This window comes from Danio aesculapii, chromosome 17 (assembly GCF_903798145.1).
Source record: "Danio aesculapii chromosome 17, fDanAes4.1, whole genome shotgun sequence".
NCBI lineage: Eukaryota > Metazoa > Chordata > Actinopteri > Cypriniformes > Danionidae > Danio > Danio aesculapii.
Window position 1 is genome coordinate 16,015,585 of NC_079451.1, and position 8,110 is coordinate 16,023,694.

Genomic DNA, 8,110 nt, shown 5'->3' on the forward strand with positions numbered 1-8,110 from the left:
TAGAAAAAAAATTTAAGGTAACTACAAAAATCAGTTTGGGCAACTGGAAAAAGTTAAGTTGGGGCAACTAGAAAAATTAAGTTGCATTAGCTTAAAAAAAATTTTTATGAACTAGAATAATTAAATTGTGGAAGCTAGAAAAAATAAATTGATGTACTGTAACTAGAAAAATTTTGTTGGGGCAGCTAGAAAAATTAGTCGGGGTAAATAGAAAAAATATAAGCTCAGAAAACTAGAAAAATTAAGTTGAGGCAACTGGAAAAAGTTAATTTGAGGCAACTAGAAAAATTTAATTGGCTAAATAAATAATTAAGTTGGTGTAATTAGAAAAATTAAGTTGCAAGAACTAGAAACATTTAAATGATGCTGCTAGAAAAAAATAAGTTGGGGCTATTAGAAAATTTTAGAAGGAACTAGAAGGGTAAAGTTATGAGTACTACAAAAATTAAGCTATCATTAACAGGAACTTTTATTAGTAATCATGTTAGTAAAGTCTACACATGTTACTAACATTAGATAATGTTGGAATAGGGTACACAATAAGGTTCCTAATTCTTTTAACAAATGCTTTGTTTGTGATGAATAATGTTTGTAGAGTGCACGAACATAAATAAAGTTGAAGATTGTGTACAGCTGAAGCTGAAATATTGTTAATTATTTGTTCATGGAATCTAATGTCTTGCTAACATTTTACTATATTTGTAAGTTTACATTAACAAATATTTAGTAGTGTGTTGTTCTTTGTTTAATATCCATTATCAAATACAATAATGTATGTGTGAGTAAACATCAACTAATTAATCTGTTAATGTAAAAAGATGCAGGATCCGAATATGAAAGTTTGTGCAGATGTGTTGCTCACTGTTTACTAATGCAGTAACTAAATTGAATTAATACAAGCATATTGTAAAGTGTTGTCATTCAAAGAGTCACTTTTCCAATATGAACAACATATTATCAAAATACTTAATTAGGCGTTAACATAATAGTTTATACAATACGTTACAGTATAACACACAAAAAGAAGCATTTTTTAGATTCATGGTCAAATGCCAGCTTGTTTGGAAACAGAGACCTGAACTGAGTTCAGCTCATTCGCCCTCAGAGCACGGGAAGGTGATCAAACAATGAAATTTAATCAGATCAGCTCTCCAGCCAAGCGCACATAAAAGCATTTCACCAATATTTCAGTAAAAGTTCAGTTCTATGAATATTAAAACAGCATATGATCCTTTTAATATTTCATAAAAATCCACCTTAATAATGCAGAATGAATATTAGGCTTTTTTGTGCCTTATGGATCTTCCCTTTTTGTGTCCTGCGCTGCTCTGAATCACATGTAAGCGTAAAATGAGGCATCATTCTCCAAAGGATATTCTGACAGGCCTGCTTAAGGCTGCAAACAATGATTATTTCATAGCATATAAAATAGACTTTCCTTATTATTCCGTATTGTAATTGCACAGTATCAATACATCAACTGTTGTCATTAATGAAAGCTTTTAATGTTGAATGTCGCAATTACATTCTCGCAAAACAAACGTTGTAATTATCTGCGTTTCATCACTTCAAAGGTGAATATTTTGTTTTCCCATTGTCGCACTGACATGAGGCCAATTAAACCGGGCGTTTTGTAATTATTATTTTTCCTTCTGCGTTACAAATTCCTGTTAAGATGGATCAAGATAAAGCACCACAGGCTTGCTTTAACAGAGGAAATGAGTCTAAGATCATCAAAACTCATTTTAAAGAAACGGCAAACTTTCACAAATTCAAATTAACACCTTGCAGATGAGCAATGATGTCATTGGAGGGAAAATAATAAGGTCATTTTCATGTTCCGCAGAGCTGTTCCTGTCAACTTATTACACGGTGGAAGAAAATGGGATACTTTGACACACCAGAACATGTGCGGATGATAAAAGGGTGTCTTTCATTCCCGAGGATCGCCTGCGAGGGGTAAGAAGAGGTTTTAAAGTGTTTCTTTTGATGTGGAGAAAAATCATGATTTACACCTGTCTATAAAAAGGTTGTTTTTCATGTAGTTGCTCTGCTCGGACAGCTCTGGTACATTATGAAAAATTGCGATTCGATTCTGGCATTACAAATATGAGCTTAATATGCGCACAGTATTTTATACCCTGATTTAATTCATTTCAGGCCTAATTACAGGGTGATATACACCTGGCACTCGCAGGCACTACCACATTCCAGTATTTTTAATGCTTTGGCTGAAGGATCAAAGCTGCTGCTTTTTGATGGTATTTGGCATCGGGAGATCTTGGCCGCTGCATAAATAAGATTAGAATGTGGCACATTAAAAAGTACTGCTCTTGATCTCGGTACAACAGTACATTCGGGGCTATTTCCTTAGTCAGGTCAGTGTAAAACGTGAGGATTTTCTGAGTGTGTGCACCTGCCCACTTTTCCCCCCTCAACAAATCGTCTATTAAAAACATCAGTTTTCTTTTAAGCCTACAGAAAAGTGTGAATAATGAAAATATCACATTGTTCGGGATTGAATGAGTGTTGTCGAATCCAAGTCTGCGAATGATCAATAGTGTTGCGAGTTTAAAGTTACAGCGATGTGCCACGATAATAGTAAATGCTGACACTTTTCACGCCAACTTGAGAAAAGTCCAATGCGAGGTTCAGGTTCAGTTACGGCTGCCAAAAAGCCAGATGCTGAATGCAATGAAACTCTTTCATTATGTGTGATTGCTGAAATAAAACAGACGAGTGAATGAGAGATCAGCCAACAAAAACTCTGAATGGAGTAATGTGGCACATATTGTCCATATGTGAGGCTTGGGTTCCTACGTGTGGGTATATTTTGTTAAACTGTTCCTTTTTAAATTGCTTATATGTACTGGGGTGTATTTAAGACATTTAAGACTACATTTTATTTAAATGCTTTGGAGATTCTGCTATTAAATAAGACATATGTATTGTTTTTCTTACACTAGATTGTGTGTTGTTTAATCATATATGTTTCTGAACAAAATAATAATGATTGATATACATTTTGGAAGCATGTCCTTGCAGGAAGGGTCCAGGGGGGCATGAACGACTCCCCTCTACATTTCGTTTGGAGTTTTATGTAATTTCAGGTGTTTCATTCTTAACTTGTTGACTTTAACTGCAGTTTGGCACTTTTACTTTCATTCAGAAGCATTTCATGCATGCCCCCTATGACAAGCAAGATATTGGATGTGAGTTTGAACTGCTGGAAGAGTGTCGTTTTAATGGAATTTGATCCCGCTCGCCGTATGGGAAAAAAACAACCTCCTCATTTCTCAGTAGGTGCAAAGTGCCGTGTGTATATAGACCATCCTGTCACAAAATGCGGCAGAAATTCTACACAAGGATAATAGTTTGATTTAAGGTGTTTATGTTTATATTCAGAGAGCAGTATTTACAGTAGATCTTTCAGTCCATAATGTTGTAGTGATATTAGCATACTGTAAACTTAGTAACAAAATCATTTTGACTAAGGTATGTCTTTAAAAACTGAAAGAGATGTCATCTGAATAAACATAAACAACGAACACTAATCACACACTCACCAACTCTGTAGAGACAGGACAATCAACACGAACTGGAACTGCTTTTTTTTTAAGAAGAAGAGTGGCAAAAACAGATTTTACCATTTCCAGATGCGAAGAAATGTTGTCGCGTGTTAGCAGACCACTGTAATCCACACATGTCCACACGCAGCGGTGCTCTCATTGTGGGAAAATGGAAACAAAACCTTTGTTGCGGCACATTAATAAACGACACTGATGACCCATGTTTCCAAACAATTCTTATTCTTTCACTTATTTTAATTATGGTTGGCAAAACAATGTGATGTCTCTATGAACAATGTAACAGGTAAAAACAGCCTTCGAAGCTATCATGCATATTAATGAAGTTGCACCTCATACACAATAGAGAACGCTGATTGACGTCACATGCTGGAGTTTACATAAGGATCTCATGACCGTAACGTAGCTTCAAAATTTCTTTTCAAACTGGAAATAATTGCTCAAAATAACGCAAAAACAAACAATTTTCACTTTTTTGTGAAATATATGTGTCCTAATAGTGTTTTTAGCGGTGTGGGACATATGTATGACTGTCAACATCGTGACCCTTTAAACAGTCTGGAGGAAGCATTTTTAGCTAAGCTTAGCATAAGTCATTGAATTGGATTAGAATAGGGGTGTCCAAACTCAGTCCTGGAGGTTTAGTATCCTGCATATTTTAGTTTCAACCCCAATTAAACACACCTAAACCAGCTAATCAAGCTCTTTCTAGGTATACTAGAAACTTCCAGTGAGATGTGTTGAAGGAAATTGGAGCTAAACTATACAGGACACCAGCCCTCCAGGACAGAGTTTGGACACCCCTGGATTAGACCATTAGCATCTCACTTAAAAAAAAAAAAAAAAAACATCAATAAAACATGGAACTTTGCTGCTGTCTCGTAGCTGCAGTACACACAATTACATTACGATGTGCCTGTAAATATCCCCCTACTAGGTAAATGGTTAACAGTGCTGCATAATATCATTATGCCTGCTGAAGCCATGGCATGGCAGCAAAGTTCCTAAACTTATCTTAACTTAATTTAAAATGTTAGTTAATTAAACATGTCAATAAGTAATACATTTTATTTTATGTAAATATATTTGTTATGCTGAATGTAAATGGAATATTATTCCACCCATAATGTATATAGATATTTGCACATTTACTTTAGATTAAGTATTTGCACAAAAAGATTTTGAAACATTAAATAAACACCTCTTCGTCACCTTAGAATTATAATCGATCTTGATCTCTAGCTTGGCATTATAAGATGAACCAATCAGCATTCTGTGAGCCAATCAGCATTTTCAATGCACGCACGATGACCAATCATGATCAGCTTTCTTTGTCATTTCGACCGACACCTCTGTTGACAGCATTTTTTGACATTGAGATGAAATGTTAAATTTGACATTTTTGAAAAATTTAATGTATTAAATGTGTTTTTATTTGTGTGTATTTATAATCAAACATTTTTCAGTGTTTATTAGACACGTTTGCTCATTGTCTGTTTTCTTTTAAAGTCTTTAAATTTGATTTAAAGCCTTGAAGGGCAAATGCTTGATTTAATTCATGGGGCAAATAATTCAATAAATACAATTTAATAATTCATATAAAGCTTAAAATTCAATAAATATTACCATATTAATTACATTAAATTAACAGCTGCTCTGGACATAAAATTTTTAGCACAGCCTTGTACGCTTAATTCGAACAAGAAAAAAATATTCATCCTAAAACATGAAACAAATGTTATAGAAAGCAAAAATTGAACTTTCTCAAACATCAACATATTGTTACAACACCATTTTAATTTTTTTATTGTATTTCTTGAAAATTAAAGCTTCAATGAATGATCTGCCAGATAGAACCTTATAATTCCAAGCGAAAAATGCTTTTTTAGAATTAGAAGGTTAGCAAATTTAAGAGAATTTTGATAATTTACATTTAGGGTACATTTAGGGTCTCTGTCGTGTTAAAGTATTAAAGAGAACTGTTACACACATATTGTTTGCTATGTGGAATGCAAAAACTTTGAAGCTCAATATCTCAAAATTATTCAGATAGAATTCATATAGAACCTTATAATTCCAAGGTGACGTCTTGTTCTTGACCCATGTACATTACAAAACATCAGTTAATTGTGAATGCATCATTACTAAAGTGTTCTGTTCAGTGTCATATGATCCCTCAAAAAATAGTATAGTTGGGGATTAGGATGTACAAGGCACTCCCTGTATCATCCTCCGAGACTATAAACCCCATCATATCTTGCATTCCGACACCGGTTACAAGTTCACTTTGATTACAAACAGCTGAAGGGCATTATCATTAATTACATGAACTTTAAATACACCCCTCTTAAGTTCACCTGTTGCTGAGTCTTGTTAGTCTGTTCCTGCAATTCAAAGCAGTTTCCATTGTTTTGTTTTTTTTAAAGTTGGACTGTTTATATTGTTTGCCGCCAATCTCAACCCTTTTTGCCTGTTATATACAGATTATGCTCTTGGGTTGTCTCTGTTGTTGTGTTTGCTGGTTTTCCACCTGTACCTGACTGACTACTCTTAATGAAGCTGCTTTGGGTCCGACCCCTATTGTCGCGTCTCCCCTTTGCAACTTTACATGTCACTTATTATAGATATAAACACAGTCCCACGTATTACAATCGAGTCATAGAAATAAAAAAAATCATTACATTTTCTTCTTAAAAGGTTAAAAGGGTAATTCATAATTTTTTGTCTGCTCCAGCTGCACTGATAAAAGCCAGAGAGATTATGCAATACGAAAAAGAGCGGAGAGAGAAAAGCTTTGAGATTGTAACATCATGTGGGACAGTCTTAAGGTTTGACATGTCCTGGCAAGACATGCATGAACCAAAGTCTTCAGATCTACTCACTTCAGCCTACTGATTCCTTCTCACACTATGGGGTATCCCTTTTTTTACAGAAGCAGACTTATGAGAGGCCTAATTCTCTTTATGTTCCAATGGAATAAATGGCTTAGGTTTCTACATAGCAAAGAACCCCAAACAGAATCCAACTTCACTTGTGATGTATGAATGTGTGTGTGTGTGTGTGTGTGTAGCTTGAGTATGTGCGGACAGATTGCTTATCATACTAGTGAAAGATCTTCAGGATTCCAATCAAACCACATCACAAGATAGATGTGATGACTAACTCTGGTTATCCCGCTTAATACTGTGCCAAACTCGCTGAACAAGTCCTAGCTGGAGCCACTTGATGTCTGTCAGGCTTTGGTGTGGACATCAAAGATCAAATTACACCGGCTGGCGTGAGACACATTGATAAGTCCAACGTCAGTAAAGATCCAATCCAAATCTAAATTGTTCCCTTCTAAACCAGCCCTGTTGATTAGTTCTGCAGTGAAATCCATTTCCTGGCTCCATGCCTATTTCAAGATGCTTATTTCCCTAGTGGTATTTGGCTGCTCAGGACTCTTTTCTGGACTCCATTTAAGGAGCCTGGATACGACGCCTGCATCATTTTCAAGACAACTGATTTCAGAGGTGTTTATGGGCTCTTTTCTCATCGTTAGCGAAGATGACTGTGCTGCAATAAATTCAGTTTTCTAATGCAGTTGCTGAAAGAGGCATATATTATGAGGCTGAAATGAAGTTTATTGATCTTCAAGTCGAATTAATCCAATAATCTGTGAGGTGTTGAAATCCAACCCAATGCACTGTGTTAATGCTAGTATAAATACAATCAAAAAATAGAAGTATAAAATTATATAATGTAAATTTGATCATGAAGACTGGAATAATAATTGCTGAAAATTCTATTTTTGTCTTCACAGGAACAAAATTATATTTTAAAATGTGTTAAAACAACACTGGTAATTTAAATAGCAATAATATTTCACGAAATTGCTGTTTTTACAGTATTTGTAAACAATAAAAGTTGGGGTTGGTGAGCATTAGAGGCAAATTTATATTTAACCAACACCAAACGTTGATTTCAAGTTTGTTGCATTAATATAATAGACATATTATAATAGACAATACAATATATTCAGGGCTGGGGAGTAACAAAATACATGTAACACACTGTAAAACCCAAAAAGTTAAGGTAACTCAAACCATTTGAGGAAACCAATTGCATCAAACCATTTAAGTTCAAAAACTAATCCTAATGAGTACTGTGAACTTAATCCATTTCAGTAAACAAAGCAATTTGAGCACAGTAAAACCCAATAAATGAAGAGAACTCAAACCAACTGAGTACTGTAAAACCCAATAAGTTAAGGCAACTCAAACTATTTGAGGAAACCGATTGCTACAAACCATTTGAGTTAAAAACTAATATTTATGAGTACTGTGAACTTACTCTATTTAAGCTGAAGTAATGAGGTATTTAATTAACTCATTACCTTCAACACTGAGTTCAAAACTCTTTTCAAATGAGTTGAATTAACGTTCAGTAAATTTTGAGATAACTCCACTCATTTTATTTGATAAAGTTGACTGTTGGGTTTTACAGTGCAGTGTTATGTATTTAATATACAAAAAATAATTAAC